The 18,471-nt window shown below is 33.5% G+C and overlaps 2 pseudogenes; both read right to left on the bottom strand.

Moving 5' to 3' along the window:
• Positions 1-1,491: 1,491 nt before the first annotated feature.
• LOC149514062 (25S ribosomal RNA) lies at positions 1,492-4,813 on the bottom strand (annotated as a pseudogene).
• A 182-nt stretch (positions 4,814-4,995) lies between these two features.
• On the bottom strand, positions 4,996-5,124 carry LOC149514061 (5.8S ribosomal RNA; annotated as a pseudogene; the record flags this gene model as incomplete).
• Positions 5,125-18,471: the final 13,347 nt, after the last annotated feature.

Raw genomic sequence — 18,471 nt, 5'->3', positions numbered from 1 at the left:
TGCCTCATCATTGGTATACTCTAAGTAAAACTACTCCCTGAACTCTTTCTAGAACTCTACCTAGGTTTCAATCATGGTGCCTCTGTACCTCACATCATCACACCTGTGCCTCTATCACAACAAGGCAACATCAATAAGATACATCAAAGTGGTGCTTACCTTGGTAGCATCATCTTGCATGCCTGTGGCTTGGAAGTACTACTCTATGCCTCATAGGTAGTGGTTTACTTCCTTGGCTGCCCTAGTCTCTTTGAACTCTTTGGGCTTAGAAATCTCCACATGAGTCTTAGATGCTCCAATGAACATGATATTCTCAATGGCAGTCTTGCATGTAGTGAGCTCAGTCCTGAGCTCCTCTATCTCTTTGCGCATGACCTCTATGCCATTGTGCATGGTCTCCACCTGGGCTTCCAAGACTTGATTCCACTAGTGATCACATATAGGCCTTCATTGAGAATAGCTTGTAACTCATGTTCTATGGAGTTTAGCATTTCAACGTGAGTCTTCACATCAACAAGCTTCTCCTTCATATCACCCATGGTCACCTCTACCTTAGATAGCCTCCCATCCATGGTAGACCAGATGTCTCTCAACCTGGCCTTTTTACCCCTTCCGTGCCCTTACTCTTAGGCCTTTGTTTATTGGCTAGCAATATCGTTTTGGGATGCCATCTTTTTAATTGTGATCTAACTTGCACACAAACTCAAGTAGAATCGAAACTGCTTCGATATCAATTGTCATAGGCTTTAACCTAAGACTCAGAATCTATGCAGCCTTAGGCTTGAAATCACCTTCTTCTAGCCTAAGTCAACCTAAAACACAAGTGTGCGAGCACTAGAATAACTGAAAGGATAGAATACGTAAGTTTGAGAAAATTAGAGAACAAGAGAATTGCTGGAATATTTTTGTATATTACTAAAGCAAAGAGTCTAATGATGTACAAAAGAGGGTAGGGTGACTTATGGCTAAACCCTAGAATCATGGGATTACAATATCTCCTAAAAATTGGGGATTACATAGAATACACATTAATACAAAACTCTTCTCTTGATTTTTAGGGTCAACTAGATCTTATTAAAGGCTCTTGCTAATCCTATGTGCTTCTAAAAGATCCTGGAGCATACCTATTCTCTTGGGCCTTCCTGGTTGTGGTGTGGACATCTTCTGGGCCTAGCTTTCACTATGAGGGTAGGCCTGCATGTTGTGCTAGCAGTCTGGACTCCTCTTCAAGGTGTAGTATGCAAACCCCCATCAGTGTCCCTAGTGCATGAGCCTTAACCTTTGTGCTCAAGCTTGTGTACCTGGTGCACCCGTCTAAGGCATGACACATGAACCAAGAGCATTTGGTTGTCGTTTAGTTGGTTGGTCAAAGAAGGGATGTTATCTCTTAGCCAAATCGATTTCAATGGAGAACACCATCATCCCTAACCATAGGGGGTGCGGTGTAAAAAACTAAAGTGAGAGGACTTTGGTAGTTATGGGGGGTTAAGGATGAATTGAAGCAACAAAGGGTTGAATCTCAGTGGATCATGGTAGTATGGCCACTCTACCACTTACAATACCTAATCACACTACAAAGGATTCTAGCCACCATTCAAGAGGAATTGAGCTCCAAAGAGGCTCACGTGGCTTATTTGTTTTTTCGAGGCTACACCTATGACACATGCCCTTGAGGGCCATGGTCTTCTACTGTATGTTGGCAATCAAACGATGGGAACGTGTGCCATTTCTAGCCTAGATTTTAACTTAGAGGCATTCAATCATAATCCAGTGCATGATAGCTTCACACCACTAGCTTTTCAACCAAACGTAATGGCCAATTATGTGAATAAATGGTTTTTCTTGTACCAAGTTGAATTCTTATTGCGACGCTACCATTAATAGGGTAAAATAACTTGTCTCATGATAGTCTAAACCTAGCTCGCATTCCCTATTGGTGGGTGAACATTCCAACACTTGGTGCATTCTACTTCATAATGATAGTAAGAGCCGATATCGAAGGATCAAAAAGCAATGTCATTATGAACGTTTGGCTATCATAAGCCAGTTAACCCAGGTAACTTTTTTGACACCTTTAGCTTTAAATTTTGAAGTTCCAAAAGATTGATAGGCCATGCTTTCATGATTAATATTCATACTAGAAATCAAAATCAAATAAGCTTTTACCATTTTGTTCACACGAGATTTCTATTCTCATTGAGCTCACCTTAGGACACCTACATTATCTTTTAACAAATGTGCCACCCTAACCAAACTCCCTACTTGATAATGTTTTTTGCCTGAATTGATCAACTGAGGTTAGCCTTAGGTCCAAAAAAAAGGGCCCCATCTCCAATTCACAAAATAAGTAAAATAACATTAAAAGTAGTGGTATTTCAATTTTGCCTAAAGGCTCCAACTTATCCTACACCTCTCAAGTCATTTCATAAAATTAGACTAGAGTATACCTCAAAAGGGTCTTCTTTCCCTATTAATTCTACCAAGCCTATCCCCTTGGCTATGGTTTCATTGGATAGTATATAGGGATAATAAAAATCTCATTAATCCATTCATGCATATCACTAATTAGATGATGGGGCATTTGGGTACCTTATAAGAGTCATAGTTACTCTCGCCATTTACTTGCACTTGGTTGAATTTCTTCACTTTGACATTCAGGGCACTGGGTAAAAATCACATTATGTGAGCATCCACAAAGACCATCATAATGCTTTGTTTTCATTAAATAGTCAGATTCCCCTTATCCGTACCACTTTTAAGTCAACTGTTTGTCACCTAGGGAAGGCCCCCGAGGGAGCCATTCCTAGTTTGTCCCTTGGCCAACATCCCACTTTCATTGTAGGAGCTGCTTGAGTAATGCACTGGCAGCTGACAAGTTTAGGATTAGGACCTCCATGCCTAGCCATTAGAGCCAGTTCTTTTTTTTTAGGTTAGGATCCTTTTTGCCAACTTTTCTTGCCTACTTTGTTCCATCGACCAGAGGCACCTTAAAGTCCTAATGCAGTTATAAGTATGATTGGGTATGGATAACACTTGATCCTTCAAATTTTCAAAGGCCATTGGGGGTGCACCGGACACCACGTGATGTGCAGTGCTCTTTCATTTGTTGGACCCTATCTCTGGCTGAGCCATTTCTAAGATGGGTAGGTAGTTAAATAGAAAAGATAACTCTTCCCAAGGCCTCCACCGATGTCTCCAGACTCCCTAACATTATCGTCAGCTATTGCATCCCAGTTTAGGAATTTTAACTCGATTCTTTTTTTAAGCTTGTGCTGGACACGATGGGCCCTATCTCATGGGATCCACAACCCATGTACAAGTGCCATTCATATGGAATCTTTCCCTTCTTCGGCCTTTAAAGTTTTCATTTTAATATTTGCTACTACCACTAAGATTTACATTGATAGCTGTTCTGTTTAGATTCATTCCATATGTTTTATGGTGACTGCTACACTTTCTTACTCATTAGGGCTTGGCCCTTGCCTTGATGGCTGGGTATAGGTCATGTGCTTAAGTGCCATCTATTTTTGGGGCTAGTTGATTCGACAAGTGAGTTGTTACATGTTCCTTAAAGGATTTCAACTTCCCATTATCACCGTCCTATTATCTTTAATCGACCAGCACACTTTGTGTGTTCTAGGTTAGCATGCAATTTGGCACTATAAATTAGCTTTTGGTTCATCCCGTATCACCAATTCTACTTACCAAAAATGGCCCACTTGGAGCTCTTTATTCCTAGCCCAGCTCAATGAAGTAGCCACGTCATCCTACCTATTTAAAGTTTGAGAATAGGTCAAGGGTGTTGCACCTCCGATGCCTCTAATCATTAGCTTTACATGATAGAACTCGTTAAGGGCTCTAGCTATCCTGAGGGAAACTTTGGAAGGAATTAGCTACTAGATGGTTCAAATAGTCTTTTACCCCTATACCCAAGTCAAATGAATGATTTGCATATTAGTATTGCTATAAGCCTCTACTAGAGTTTCTTCTAGCTTTGCCCTGTTTAGGCATAGTTCACCATTTTTGGGTCCCAATAGGAATGCTTATACTTGAACCCTTCTCAGAAGATCAAGGTCAATTGATGGTGCACTAGTGATGGACCCACCAATCAGCTTCTTTGCACCTTATGGGTTTTCTAGCCCATTGACTCGTACACATGTCAAAGTCTTTGGTCTATGTTTTAAGACAGGTCAGATGGAGAGATGTAGGCTAATGCCAGGAGCATGCCTGTGTTGAAGCATGCCAAGATAGTGTTTGCATCATTCCACGATCATAGTGATGACATCTTCAAAGGATATTGAAAGCCCGAGCTTAAGCAACTACTGCAACCCATGTTATTCCACATCCTAAGCCAATCGGTAAACCAGTTCTCGCCATTTCACATCCAACTAGGGCATATCACTGGCCCTCATCTACTTTCCTCTCGATAATTTCAAGCATTCTTTGACACTCTTTTCAAAGTCCTTTTCATTTTTTCTTCATGGTACTTGTTCACTATTGGTGGATGAAATTTATTGCTCGATTGAGGCTGCATTCCGAAATAACCTGACTTGTAGATAGTGCCTTGTAGTGTGATAGGGTCCAGGCACAATAGGGCTTTCACCCTCTACAACACCCCTTTTCAAGGATCTCAGGCTTGGTACGACCTTGAGGATGTTTCTCTAGACTACAGTTCAGACATCAAGGGCACTTGATTCTTAGGCTGGGCTTTTCCAGTTTGCTCGCCATTACTAGGAGAATCTTGGTAAGTTTTTTTTCCTCTATTTATTGGTATGCCTAAAGTCGACGAGTGATGTGAGAATTGATCGAGTGGACAACAAGCACGCATCATGGGAGATGAGGCATGCCAAGAGCTTTACCATCGAAGGTCATGGGGCTATCATTGCTAGGGACTCACTTTTGAGCCAACCATGATCCATGAGATCAAGAAAGGCCATCTTTCACCCCTATTAGTCAGACCCCAATGGGTGGGTGTTTGGAAGGGGCAACGATACATGACACCCAAGTAGGCATGCCCTCGACCTAATTTCTTATGGCACAACTTGTGCTCAAAGACTCGATGGTTCATGGGATTTGCTACATTCTTCATCAATGCAAGAGTTAAGATACCTATTACTGAGAGTTGTTTTGGTTTCTCATTACAAAAAGAGTTATAATGATGCCCATGCACACATAGTGAATGGGATGGCAATGGCACACTCCCTCTTTCTCATTTTAGTTCCTTGGCATGATTCGTGTTGGGGGTTCATTATTCGACCATGGGTGATGATACTTATCATTTTACCCATCTAAGAGGTAGAATGAAGTGACCCTCATGCCCATCCTAGGCCAAAGGGGCTCGGGGTATGAAGGTACCCTTACCTTCTTGGTGTCTTGTTAATGCATTCATATGTCATTCATTGAGTAGGTTTTAACAATGATCCTTTCATAGGTTCACCTATGAAAACCTTATAACAACTTTTCCATCCTCTAAATGATAACGTTTAGTGGGTTTCTCGCAACATCACAAGTAGTGAACTGTTCACATTATCGTGATCCAAACACTTCACCAGATCATTCAATTGGTATGAACAATAGGTGGTGTATACAAAGGGCAAGGACATAGTCAATGTGAGCTGATCACTCGTGCATACTAGGAATTCTTTGTTGAAGACCAATAATTTCTATGATCTATCCCTATTATGATGAAATTTCAAAGATTACCTGAGCCTTTCAACCAAGGTTATAGACTCGTTGAATACATCAATGTAGCATGCATGCATCCCAGAACATCTAAGGGCATCATAGACTTGTTATTACCTCAAACTTCCTTGGTTTAAGTCACCATTGTCCTTGTAAGAAGCTAGACATGAAAGATCACCTTTGTGTAGCTAGTTAACAAGCTGAGGTCTTGTTCGTTAATGGATTTGACCAAGCAAATCTCTCCACCAACTAAGTTTGACTTGTACCCCCTAAGGACACAACACGGATGAAGGATGGCAAGACATTCGATTCCCATTAATTTACAGGATCTAGACTGTGCCCCTAGGGTATGATGACCACATGAGGGGAGATTAAAGAGGATGATAGGTAGATAGTTTGATGCATCTATCATGGAGCCTGCCAACACACACAATCATTACACCACTCATATGCCCATTGCATACAAGTGGCAACATCCATAAACACTGGTCTATAACCTACCCAATCAATTAGTTGATGAGCGAGTAAAGGAAATGATGTATGAGGCCATGCCATAACCACTTGGCATAGGAAAAACACAAGCAAGGGCCATGAGACTACCCTCGTCATCCAATAGGAAACAACAGCATGACACCACCAATGCTTGGTTTGGCCGAAATTGCACACATAAACTTTGCTATCACCACCCTAAAGGGATGTTGCCTAACTTAGGGACTTATTCCTGAGGTCTTAGGTAGCATTAACTGTATACATGGGCTTGGCCAAGCCAAGGCATTTTTATGGTCAATGAGAATGGACCACAAGATTACCAAATACCTGAGAGACTTGGCTGAACTTAGGAAGAAGGGTGGAGCTTGGAAAAGAATGGGAAAATGAAAAAATGAAAAAATAAGTTAAGCTAGCTTGCAAAAGAAAAAAAGCCCAAGCAAGTGAATCCCTAACTGAGATTCTTTTTGTTCAGTGAGTACAATGAAGATGGAGGAAGCAAATGTGGAAAAAAATTGAGCAAGAAAGTTGAGCATGCCAAAATCTAAAGAACAGAAGAAAAGAAAGAAAAATGGGCAAAAATAAAGTTTAAGGAATGATTATTTAGTCAAGCTTACCTTTTTTACCTTGAAAGTTTAATTACGAACAATGTTAGACAACTAATGCATTGTTAGGGTACTTGAACCTAAATGATTTTTATTATACCTTGACCCTAGCCTTACATTACATGCTTATGAAAGTCCTAAATGATCCTGGGTTATATGTTCATTTTCATCAGTGGACAAAGATATGATGAGCAAACTTATGGAACTTGAGCACACTTTATTGATATTTGTTATTGAAGTTTCACATTTTGCATAATATTACTAGATTTCATGCAAGGATATGTGAGAGGTGTTACTTGTTTCTGGAACCATAGTTAAGAATGATCTTAAGTTAGTTGGATTTTTATATCTTAGCACTTGTTTATCATTTTGCTTTAGTTATATCCATTATTCAATCTATGACGCATTCATGTTGAATAAGGCATTAAGAGTATATGATGATTCTTGCTCAATCCTATTTTGCTTGAGGACAGCAAAAGCTTAAGTTTAGGGGTTTTATTACATTAGAATTTTAGCTTTTTCATGATCATTTTTAATGTAATTTTACTCATATTTTGGCTTGTTCCTTGGGATTTTTGGTAAAATTGCTCTTAAATACACATTAACCTTATGTATAAGTACAAATAATGAAATTGAGAAATTTTGGACATCTTTTATACAATTTGGAGGATTTTTGGTGCAATTTGTGCAAATCGCCTCAATCAGTGTCAATAGGTTACATTGACATTTAGGGAGTCTTTCTTGACTTTTTTTGCATGATTTTTTAGTATTATTTTCATAGTTTTTTCTAGTAAATGTATGATAAATATATTCATAAAATGCTTGAATTTTTTACCAAAAAAAATGAATGACACAAGGATACGTGGGTGCATGGACATGTGTATGGGAGGTAGAGTATGTGGTGTCACAAGCTAGTAGCAAGAGCAATAAGTAGAAAGGCTACGCTGGCATTTTAGGAGGCTGTGATTGGCTATTGAATTGACTTGATTAGATCATCTATTATAGATGAATGGAGAGCAAAATTAATAAAGAAAGTGTAGGCGCCAAACAAATAGCAAAGTAGCAAGAGAAATATGCAGAAGAGGAAAAAGCCTCTAGAAGCCTAACTATTTAGAGATTTTTCTAGAGTTTTTTTAGACTTAAGCCTCCTCCCCTCTACCTATAAATAAGAGGAAAGAGCTGGCCATTGGGAACCTTTAGCCTAGGTTTAGATTTTTTTTTCTTTATTTCCTATATTTTCTTTTTCTGTTCTTTAAACTTTTTTAGAATCAAAACTATCTTTTTCTAGATTTTCTTCATTGAATTTTGCTACCAATTTACATTTTTTAGTGTATTTTTTTTAATGATCTTGAAGAATCTTGCAATAAAATTTACATTTTCAATAATTTCTAGCTTAAATCATGCGATTTTTCATTACTTCTCAAGATGATTTTGAAATAATTTTCTTTGATATATCTAATATTTTTGGATTGAAATTCTATCAAATCTAACTTGTTTTTGTTGATTTGTTTTTCACAAATTCCTCATTCATAAAGCTACAAACATAGTCAAAAATCATCTTCAAATTTACAGCACATCAATTCATATTAGAGTTAGAAGTCACAGCTAGATGCCAGTGACTGAGTAGGCCAAATATGAGCAATCAACTTTGGCATAGAACTTCTCTCCCCTTGGAGATCTGTTTGCCATCTTTTCACTTTAGATCATTAGTTTTAATTGTTACTTGCTATATTTTGATTAATTGTTTTCATTTTAGTTGAATCTAATGGCTATTTGGATTGAAAGTGGTAAATATCCTCCGTTGTTGCTTAGTTGTGCACTATTTAGATTTGCAAGTTGTTGAGTTGGTTTTTCTTTAATTTATGTGATTGTAGAAAACTTGTTGTTGAACACATCCTTAGCTCATATGAAGTTCTTTTCCAAGTAAATGATCATATATTGAATTATATTTTAAACTTCCATGCAATTTCAGTACAAGCCAGATGCAAGTTAGTTTCTATTCATTGGTTGCTATAATTTTCTTCAAGTTTTCTACTATAATTTTATTTTTCATTTAGTCCTTTACTTTCTCATACAAATTCTAGTTTAGGTGTAGTTCTATTTGTGCCATTTAGAAATCCAACTCGTGAAGTGTAAAAATTCAATTCCTAGTATATGCAAATTACAGTGTAGATTTTGTTTATTGATTGATGTATTTTTTTTCCAAGTTTGTTACTACAATTTAAATGTACATTTACTTCTTCATTTAGTTTAAGTAAAGGTCCATTTGTTCATAGTTAGGAGCCAAATCAAAAATTAGTTTCTAGCTTGTGTTTGTTCTTTGCCATTTCTAGATTGATGTATCTATTTGATTGATTCTTCTTTTAAATTCTATCCATTCTCTACTCTATAGATTACGTGTGCATATAAGTTGCTTGAGGGTTGTCTCAAATCTAGTTTAGGTTCAAGAAATTTTGCATGTTGAGCTTTAAGCACATTTGCAAGATTCCACTCATTTCATGATAATGCATAGGCCTTATTTCTAGATGTGAGCATCAATTTTGGTTTTTTTATTTTCACATCATTTTTATACATGCATTTCATGTTTCACTTTCAACCATGCATTTTCTTTCAATTATCACTTGCTCTTGCTTTTTAGGTTTAGTTGTACATAATTTGGTTGTCATTTAGATTAGTTATTGTGAGCAATTTTTGGTGAAATTTTATTGGTTAATCTTTCACTTGCATTTTATTTTCCTAGCAATAATTCACTATTTTCCATGAATTGATTTCTTATTAGGTTTTAGTTGGTTATTTATATTTGTTATAGTAGAATTTTGATTTTGATATATTCAGTTTTAAGTAATTTTTGTTATTTTGCATATTAGCTTTTTACTATTTGTTAATTTTGTAGTAGTTAACAAATTTCTATATCCTAAAAAGCATATGCACCTATAATAAGCATCATTACAAGTTTTAATATCCTACATACTATTTAACAAACAATTTTCATCTTTATCTCAAATTGCTTTAACAGAAAACAAAACATTGCACAAACAACTATTTTATTAATTGATCTAAAATTAATAAGTAATACAAAGGCATCATATTTCATCTTTGTTCAGAAATCAACATTATTTTAATTAAACTTAAAATTAACTTAACCTACATAGTAATATCCATACATCAATATTGTCATACATCCAAATAATGCATAAACATCTACTTATTGCCTAAAATATACACTAAGAACATGATCTATGAAACCACCATGACTATCTTGCATAGACATGCATCAAATTTACTTTTTACCAATATTCCTTTGTATGTTTTCATCTTCTTTTTTTTATTTTTAACAATATTACTAGGCTATTTAATTCATCAATGTTGAAGGATTTCTTACGTTGCATATTCTCAATGCTTAACTCTTTGTTTTCTGGTAATAAAATATTCTTTTGACTCATTAATTCTTCATTCACATTTTTCAGGTGACCTTTATAAATGAGTTTATCATCATTACTTTCAACCTAATGAAAAAATTCACTCCCACCAACTTGCAACAAAGGTAAATACCACAAGTCATTAGCCAAAATAAATCCCTAATTATTGTAAAGCCTAAAACCAAAAATTATTTACAACAAATCAATATATCCCTATATTTCTAATGAGTTCAGTACCTATTATTTCAACAAAGGAAATATTATAGCTCATAGGTTAATAACATTAATAAATCTCAATTCTCAAATAATAAAATAGTACCAAACTTTTTAATATAACCCTAAATGAAATCTCAATTAAATCCACAATTTTGTTATTCAACCCAAATGAAAACCAAAAGTTCCACATAATTTAGTACTTATTTTTTCAACAATTATTGATTGGATTAATAACTTAGACTAATATATCAAAATAAAAAAAATTCAATACCCAATTTTCTAATTTTACCCTAAATCAAAATCCAAGTAAATTCCTAATTTTGTTCCTCAACTTGAACTCAAAACCCAATTTAGTGTCCAATAACATACCTTTTTTTATTTTGGGTAGACATAAAATTTCTTCCTTTTGTTCCATAAGTGGTGGAGGTGCAAATTGGAGCCCTTAAACCACTTTGACAAAAAAAAAATCATAATGTTTTGCTCATTTTGAACTTGAGGTGGATCCAATCTTTATCATTTAAAGAAGATACAAAAAAGGAAAGAGAATTATTGAAGCACCAAGTCAGAAGAAGCCTTGCAATTTCAAACCCTAAGTACCACACTTTAATCTCACTTTTTGTAACCATTCGAAAGGCCCAATTTGAAAACTTAATCCTTTTTAGTTTCTTTCAACTATTTTTTTTTCTTTTTAAACCAAATTTTCCCACAGGGATTTTGTTATTATTGGTAAAAAATAAAACAAAAAACTTTTTTTTTATTGAAATTAAAATCTGATGTGAAAATTCTATTGTATGACATGTGTTTTTAACAATAGTCATTATTCTTTAATTGGCCATTTAAGACATGTTAGCATTTTATCTAATGGATTTAAGCTTTGGGATAAAGTGTGTTATGGAATAAAAGTTCAACTACGAATGTGATAGTTTTAATTCTTAAGGTACCAATGTGAAAAAAAGTATAAAGTACATGAGTCCTTTTTGTATTTAACCCTAATAAAACATGTTCCCGTGGAGGATAATCTAGGAAATCCTCTAACTAAGCCTTTATCCCAGCAAAAACATAATAAGCATATAGCACGATATGATATTAGATACATAAACAAGCTATAGTGCAAGTAGGAGAATGTTGGAGTATACTTTAGATGCCAATCAAACTTGTACAAAATACTCATCTTTTATTGTAGATTTTGAATCTAATAAAAACTTTTAATTTATCTATAAACTTTCAATTACATGATAAATCCTTAGAATAAATAAGCTTTGCAAGGGAATTACAAACAAGTTGTAATTATGAGATCATCAAATCATCAAAGTTATATTTCTTAAATGTTTTATGTCAATGCTTTGTCAAGAAAGGACATTAATAAAAGCTATTAAGATCGGTACATGATTATGCACTTGCTTTGAATAAAGTAACTAATCTCATAAGTTGAAATTTGGATAAACTTGAGCTAACATGTAGATGCTTGTTGCAAGAATAAGTTTATTGAATATGACTTGATTAGGGGTGATAATGGTTTGAATCGGATTGAATTTGGTTCAATTTTTTGAATAATGCATTTTTAAAATCTGAACCAACCTTTTTTTAAAACTAATATGATTTGAATTAAATTCTACCGGTTTGATTTGGTTCATCGATTTTTAAATTTTATTTATTTTATTTTTTGTATATTATTTTAACAAGATTTTTAATATATTTAAATAAGTTTATATATAAAATAATTATTTTTATTTTATAAACATTTAAAAAATATATAGTTCGATTCTTTTTTTTTTGTTTTTCACATCCCAATCCAAAATTCGATTCAAGCTTAATATATATATTTAATATCTAACCTTAATATGAACTGAGTAAGAAAAAAATCGATTCGAATCGAATCAAACACAATTGTTTCATAGCAGTTTTTGTTTTTTCAATTTTTTCTCACCCCTAGACCCAATATAAGAATGCCATTTGGTAGATCACTTAAGTGTCTATGTGATTAGATAATTTTGAAAGTGCACAAGCAATTCAAGTAATAATAGAGATTATAAAAGTCTCAATGTCAATCCCAAGAGAATTAGTTTAAAACATTCCTAAGCTAAGTACATTTTATCCCTATACTCTTTTAAAGTTGGTTCGATCAAAAAATAAGCATGAAAATTAATTACAAAAATAACTATGAATAAAGCATAAAAAAATATAAAACTAAGTAAATGAAAAAAAAATGAACAAGAAAAACAAGTATATGAATGATATTAAATGAAAAATGCAATAACTAAACTAAATGAAATCATATTTAAAATGAAAATTAAGAATTAAAAATCACAAAATTCAATTAACTAGCCTAAACTAAAACTAGAAGGAAAATTATGAAATCTGTAATTAAATGAACATTGCAAATTGAACAAACTTCTAACACTATTTTTCATTAAAATTGCACATAATCAATTTAAACAAGCTGGAATTTCAAAGGTCTATCAAAGAACAACATGATAAATCACTTTGAAAAGCAAAAATCAAAGAAAATCTACACAAACTCAATGGAAGAACCAATGAAACCAAAACTAGTAACTAGCTTATAAAAGGAACTTGAATCAGCTCTTTTAGATCTAGATGATATATAAACAAATGCAAATGAGCTGGAAATGAAATGATCAATTAAAGAACTAGAATTAAAACTGATTTAAAGAACAAAAAGTGCAAGAAAAATGCAAGATCTAACTAAGAAAATCTAAAATAGAATTTCAAATTTCAAATTGCAACTCACCAAATTGAAAACAAAAAAAATTATATCTAACATCCTATAATGAAAATGAACTTAAATTGAGTTAAGGAACACTTTATCAACAAGTTTTCTATAAGATTCAACCTAAAAATGGTAGAAATTAACAAGGAAATAAGCTTACTAAGCTATCGAACCAAATACATAACTAAGCATAAACAAAATATATTCAACAATTTTGATCCAAACAGCTAATAAAATGTAAAGAAATGAATTGGATCAAGCAAGATTCAACAAGTAAACAAGCAAAACTAAGGATTTATAGTGAAAAGATGATGAACAACTCACCAAGGAAAAGAGCAATTCCATGTTAAAGTTGATTGATCACATCTTACCTGTACTTGTCACCTGTATCCAGATGAATCTTTTAAACTTGATCTGGAATGCTGTGGTGCAAGTTTGAGATTGAATTTTAATATTTTGTAACTAGTTAAATTAGGAAACTATGAAAAAAATGAATAAAAGCAAGCAAGATTTGAGATATCATCAAAAAATTGCAGGTAGGTCAGAACTAGTCGATTGAAAAATAGATTTGAGTATCAACAAAAAATCAGTAGATTTGATCTATAAATCAATAAAATTTGCAAGTTTCATAGCCAAAATTATAAAAAATATTGAAAAATACTAGAGGAAATGTAAAAGTGCAATCAAAATCAATAGAAAAACATAAAGATCAAGGGTTCTTTAGTTGCTCATAAAATAAAATGTAGTAAAAGAAAGAACAGATATTAAAGACCAAGAAAAATAAAATCCTAAGCTAAAGTCTTTCTAAAATAGTTGGCTACACTTCTATTAATAGGCATGAGAATGATGAATGGAGCCTCTAAAAATCTCTCTAAAATATCTACAATGAGATAAGCTTCTAGAGACTTCTTTCCACCCTGTTTCTACACTTTGTGCATGATCATTTGTAGGCTTCTTTGCTTTTTTTTAATTGCAAGCCTTCCTTATGCATTTTGACACTTCCAAAAAGTTCAAGTAATAGCCAATGAAAGCTTTTTGAATTACAAACTCAATTCAGCTCTTTGGTGCCTTTAATTGTAGCCGACTCCTTGCACTTCTGGTGGTCAATTCATGTACCATGCATGTCTAAGCATCCTTCATATATATTTTTTTTCTTTTGTAAAAATTTCCAAACACTTTATTAATATATTTATCCTACAAAAATTATGAAATTAATACTAAAAATATATGCAAGAAAAATCAAGGAAATTCCCTTAATGTCAATTTTGCTTATAGAACTAGTTTAAGCCATTTGCACAAATTGCACCCAAAATCCTCCAAAAATGTATCAAAATTATTCAAAATTCTTTGATTTCATAATTTGTACCCACATATAAGATAAATGTGCATTTAGGAGTAATTTTCCCAAAAATCTTAAGGAACAAGCCAATATATATGGAAATTTGCATTAAAAATATGCATGAAAATATTAAAATTTTAGTGCAATCAATAGGACAACATTCTCATGTGTTAGTTGTATAAGTGATCGTTTGACTTGAGATTGCTACTGATCTTATAACTTTGATTTTATCTTACTTATGGTCCTAATTATGTTTGCCCAATTAAGTCTTATTAGGTATAACATGAGACATATAATATATGCATGTAGCAATCGATAAAAAATCCATTACTTTGACTGATCAACAGAATATCTCATCTAGTCTTCAAAAGAATTTAACTCCAAAAATCTTTTGCCAAAATGGAATAAAGTTTTTGAATGGTTCAAGAACTTATTCATAGAGTTAATATATTAAATCCGAGACTTAATAAGGTTGGACAAATGAGTAGACACTGATCTATAATCAAGTTAAATTGAGATATTAAGTGGTGAAAAGATAATAGTTATACTAAGAAACTAAGTACGAATAGGTTAGACAAACTTCATTGACTTTTCTTTAACAATTGAGAGTCATGACTCATTGCTAGATGACAACCATGATCTATAAATATAAAATTGGTTAATTGGATAATTAATGATGAATCAAATGAGTTGGATTTCATCAAATCCAAAACTTTGAATAATTACAATCTTATTACCAACTTGTTAAGAAACTTAATGGGTCACACATATAGGACATGATTTATGAATGATTAAATTTATGTAGGATTTAATAGAAAAAAGTCGGGAACTTTAAAAAGTTAATTATGGAAAGTAAAGTCCAAGGGTAATAGTTAGTGACACTAATCCTATGCCTAGTTGGATTATGGCTCCACACTCCTCTATTTAAAGACCCTATGGATGATCCCAACTACATAAAATTGTGAAGACAATAACACATTTTTTTCCCTAGTCTCAAATATTCAAAAGCCCTAAAGAGTTAAAGAAAGGGAGGTTGCTACTACAACACACTACTAGCATAATATTTTGGGCTAAGTTTCTTCCCATCCTTAAGAAGGTTCTTTCTCCAAGTTCGTGTGGACTATTATTAAAGTCTAGTCACTTGAAAAATGGAAGGTTTGCAACAGCCTAACTTGATGGTCTTAGAGGATTGGTGTTTTAATAAAACCAAAAAAAAAAATTTACCAGCAAAATTACATCATGATATCAAAGCTTGATCTTGTGATTGAGATTGATTTTTTTTCTTTTTAAATTTCATTATGTATATGCCTTTATTATGTTCAAATCCCAACATTGGTTTGATAGTGAACCAAAGATGGGCTTATATAGCAGAGGAAAAATGGAGTGAATGATAATTCTATATTTTCTAGAATTATCATAGGATTTTTATGCTAAATTATAACACTTCTATACTTGATATTTTCTTAATTTAATCTATTTTCCACCTAAATGTGCGAGTTGTCCTAATTGTAGGAAAATGGAAGATTAAGGTGGACTAAATTGGAAATACATGTGAAGGGTAAATTCAAGGTCAAGTGGCTGAATTAAAGAGCTAAATGTGGAAGCCAAATGAGATGCAAAAAGCTAGCCAAAGACTTGAAGAAAACAAAGCAGCAGCGGCGTTAATTTGGAGGCCATTTGAGGGCTATTTTGCAAGTTATTAAAAGCCGAATTTGACCTGGTTTTCAGCCACAATTGAAGACATTTATTCAAGCTTAAAATGGTAATTTTATGAGCAAAGATTGGAAGCAAAAGCAATAGTTAAAGAAGCGAAACAGTGGCTGGGCACATGCAGCTTTCCGTTTCTATGGTTAAAAGAACTACCTATTTCGGTTTTGCATGAGCCAAACCAAGTTGGAAATTGCCCATGCTAATTTGAAAAAGCCTTAAAGGAGTTAAAAAGCTGCCAAGACTATAAAACAATGCCAGCCACGTTCCTAGAATGTCCAAGCCAAAAAATTCTCCCTTAGTGCATGAATGAGCTACATGAAAATGCATGTTCTACCAAGGCTCGAAAGTCAAGGTTTTGGAGGGATTTTTGGGGTGAAATTTTTAAAGCTGGCTTGAAATAGTCTTCCTTTCTCGTTAAATGACAATAGCGAACAAGAATTTCCACATTTAAGACCATTGACCCCATGCAAAGGGGAGACAATTTGTCAATGCCAATTAATTTTTCAATGCTTTCAGATTTTACACCACTGTATCTTCTAACTTTTTGGTGTTTTGGAAAGATTTTTTGGCTGTAAAAATCGGAGGGGGAAATGAGCAAACAAGGGGAAACAAGCTTGAGTGGATTAGATATTAAAAAGGAAGGTCACATGCATGTAATAATGGCGAGCTGATTGAACAATCTCAATTCTGCCAGATTAGAGAAAGCCACGGTTTAAAGGCTGAGGTCTGCAAAAATTGACCTTTGATAAGCTTAGTTGTGCTACCAACCTACCTCACACATGGCTTTTTACTATTCTTTCATTGGACCCCACATTGAAGCTCACATGAAGAATGAATGACATTGACAAGAGGGCAATAACAGTTTCGATTTTTCTCATCCTCAAAGAAGTTCATGTTTGACTTGGCTTCTTGGAAGGTTGAGATTGATTAATTTAGACCATTGATCATCTGAAGGAGACCTCAAGATTGGCTATATTGGAGCTAATGGTCGGCCTTAGTGGGAGTTTTTTTTCCATTTCTCTTTTTAGTCTTTAGGTTAGTCTCTCAAGGTCAGTTGGCAGAACACTTGCTGGCCGACCAGACCTTCACGGAGACACCATTTGCTTCTTATTTTCAGTTTATTCTGCTGTACCTTTTTTTCCCTTTAAGCTCTCCTTTAGCTTGTTTAATTTCCATTCCTTGCAAACATTGAAATTTTCTTGTATTTCCTTGTTATATTTCAAGTTCAGTTTACATTAGATGCTGCCAGTTTTTATTTCCAGATTTCAGTTTCTATTCTCTTTATTTTTTCAGTATTCTTGCATGTATTTGAAGCTCTTTGAAGCTTGGAAGTGATGGCCTTGGATGCTAGTTTGATGGAAACATCCTAGGCTCCAAGATCTTGACTCATTAATTGTGCGTCTATTTACTTACACTTTATATTTCATGTTTATTAAAGTTTCTGCCGAATTTTTACTTACTATTTATTTTGTAATTTCTTTACAATTTTTATGGTTAAATTATGTTCTTATTTCATGTTAATATGTTATTTATTTGTTTGGTTTAATGCTTAGTTACATATGTTTCATTTCAAGCCTTTTTCCTTTAATTTTCATGCTTGGTTTTCAAGTTAGTTTTTGTTCATGTTCTATTTGGTTTTTGCCCATCATCACCTGTACATGTTTTGTTCATTTTTAAGTCTATTTTGAACATGTGTTGTTGATTTCCAGTTATCATGCCGTTATTTTCATATTTGGTTGCATTTAGCTCATTAGATCCATAGTTTAGCTAATGTTTTATGTTCCAATTTGTGTTTTCTTTTCTTTCTTTTTTTTAAAGCATTTCTGGTCCGCTTTAGGAAATATTCACCTACACCTTTTTGGTTTATTTTCAAGTCCATTTTAAAGTAGTAAACCCAAATTTTCCAATTCCTTTAGGTTAGCTCATATTTTCATGTCATATTAGGTGATGGCTCTTAATTACCTTACACTTTAAGGACTCAGGTTTGCATGAACTTTATTTCTATCTATGTTTGGTTTTTGCATATGGTTGGTTCCATTTTAATTCTATATTAACCATGAGAAACAATTTTTTATTTTTATTTACATTTCATGCATGTTTAGGTAGTAAATAGTCACATAGGTCATGTAGGAATTTAAGTTAATTTACTTGCAAATTTAATTGTTTGCATTTAAATTATTATGCTTTCATGTTTAATTTCCTGTTTAAGTGTGTATATCTTATTTTTCATGTCTTAGTTAATTTTTTCTTAATTGTCTATTTTTTTAGCAACTTTCCATTTTTGTT

This window comes from Durio zibethinus, chromosome 17 (genome assembly GCF_047325235.1).
Source record: "Durio zibethinus cultivar Kanyao isolate XHJ-2024 chromosome 17, ASM4732523v1, whole genome shotgun sequence".
NCBI lineage: Eukaryota > Viridiplantae > Streptophyta > Magnoliopsida > Malvales > Malvaceae > Durio > Durio zibethinus.
Note: the sequence above shows the minus strand (reverse complement) of the source record. Positions and strands in the feature narration are given on the sequence as shown.